This window comes from Rattus norvegicus, chromosome 7 (genome assembly GCF_021556685.1).
Source record: "Rattus norvegicus strain SHRSP/BbbUtx chromosome 7, alternate assembly SHRSP_T2T, whole genome shotgun sequence".
NCBI classification, from domain to species: domain Eukaryota; kingdom Metazoa; phylum Chordata; class Mammalia; order Rodentia; family Muridae; genus Rattus; species Rattus norvegicus.
Genome location: NC_141540.1, coordinates 77284012 through 77286449, shown reverse-complemented (window position 1 = coordinate 77286449; position 2438 = coordinate 77284012).

The following is a 2438-nucleotide window of genomic DNA, read 5'->3' as shown; positions in this document are numbered from 1 at the left end:
CTGAAGGGAGGGAAAGTCACACAGAGGGTATTGAGTAGCCAGGAAGGAAGGGCTTGGAGACAACAGTGGATGTGTAAATTGCTGAGAAGAAAAAGTCCCTTAGAGTGGTCTGCCAGTTAGCAGTTCGTGTGGCTGCTGTCATCCCCGTACCTGCTTCAGTGAAATTATGACCCCATCTGGCGTAAGGAAAAGAAAGTCTATAGTGTTTAATGACTTTGTTCTCATGACACTAAATGAACAAGTGTGTTAACTCTACCTGGAGGGAAACACAAATACTCTAGCTGTGATCTTTAAATATAAACTCCCTCTGATTCACCTCTGCCTGCCTTACCTGAGACCCAGTCTCTAACCAGTCCTGACAGGACAGACTCTAATCATTGGCCTGTGGACATTGTGCTCCGTGGTGTGTTTGCTACGCCACCCACCCCAGGAGCTTTGTGTCTATGCTCCATCTAAGGCTCAACTGCTGCCAGCCAAATCCCACAGATGGCAGTTTAGGGACAGAGAACAGAACATTCAGCTTAGAATTATTTTTTTCCTCATCAAGAAATTGGTAGAAACAGACCAAACACAGCAGCTTCCAGGAACATTTCTTATCTTACAGTGTTTAACGTGTAATTTAGAAATAAACTCTTTCTGTCCCTCACACCCTCTTTTTAAGGACTGCCGAAATAGAATACCACAGAGTAGGTAGCTTAAACACCAAGTTCAGGTTGTCAGCACCTTGATGCCCCCTCCTCATCTTGAGGTTAGACACAGCTCTCCTAGAGTCTTTGTGGGGTTTTCCTATATACATGTCTATATCCTAATCTCCTTGTTTAATAGGGGTACCAGCTGCATGAAATGAGACTACCCCAACAACCCTTTGTTACTATGGCAACCCCCTAAAAGTTGTTATCTCCAAATACGGTCACACTCTTAGTTATCTGAGTTTTAAACATCAGGACATGGAGGACCTCACATCTTAGAGGTTTAGCAGGAGATGGCAATGACTGACTGATGGCTAGCACACCACATGGGCTTCATGAGTATTTGGCATTGGACAGAACACTCAATGAATTTAATCCCTAAACCCAACCCCACGCGATGGTCACTGTCATCCTTTCATCCTGTGAATCAGTAACAAAGGCCTTGAGGGTTAACTGACTTAAGGTTGCACAACTGTGGAGTAGAAGGTTGGAAATACAAGCCATGCCACAATTTGGATTCAAGTCTGTCCAACTCCAAAGAGACCCGGGCTTTGGAAAATCCTGTAACCATTTACCTTCCTAGAAGAAGATATTCTAACTCTCAGCATATGGACAGAGAAGAATGAGGAAAATATCTCTGGAGAAGAAACACTGCCTTAGCTACTCAGGTTCCAAAGAGAGAACATGCAATGTCATTCCTCGGAGAGGTTTACCCTTACAGTTATAAAGAGGCCTTCAGAGGAGGCTAAAGGAAAAGAAAAGCAATGAATAATTAAACTTTGTTACTGATGTTCTTGGCACTGTGTTAGCAAGCCAACAATGACTCTCCATTTTGGAGAAAACCCCAGCTCTCAAGAATACATTTTGTGCTATGAAAAGTTGAGCTTTACATAAAGAGAGACTGTGAGCTAAATCGAGTAGGTAAGAAACATCTACCTTGACCCTCCTCTGTCTTGAATATACAGTCACATAATTTTTTATTGATAGACTGGACCTATCGCTGGAGTATCTGGCCTATTTACTTCATTTTCTATAGCTATTTCTAATTCCTGTTTGCTCAAAGCAGTGAATCTACTACCCCCTCTCTCTGCACACCCCCGCTGTGCTAGGAATCAAACTCAGGCCTTGCACCCGCCAGACAAGTGTTCTACCACTGAGCTACACAGCCATCCTTTCAGCATTTTTTTGAGGCAGGATTTAGTTTATAACCCAGGCTAGCATGGAACTCTTGGTTTCCCTGCCTCTGCCCCTCGAGGGAGGAGTTGTAGGCATGCAGCAAGCAGCCCCGTGGTTAGCGCCTTTAGTATCTACCTGTTCTTTTCTCTAGGCTACACCACTTACCTCAGCCAGGGAATCACAACAGGAAGCAGAAGAAGCAACGGAAATTTGAGATGATTCCTAAGCTAGACATTCAAAAAGTTCCAGATAAACATCAACTCCTGCCCTCCTCCACAACAGAAGACTGGAGTTTGAATTAATTAGTTAATATTAGCCGGAATTCTGCAGTTAGCAGCGATGAAAAAGTCACTATTATCATAAAAAGATGCACTCCCAGTTTCTGTAAACAGTTTCAGCAAAGTCATGACAGAACTCGACAGCTAGCTATGCATGCTCATGCTGTGCCTTTGAAGAAGCAATGTGCTAAGAACAATCTCCTAGGGTTGTTTTTGTTTTTGTTTTTGTATTATGGTCAAACCCTCAAACTGTCATAAATTAATGTTAACCTGGTAACTTTTAAGTTAACCACAA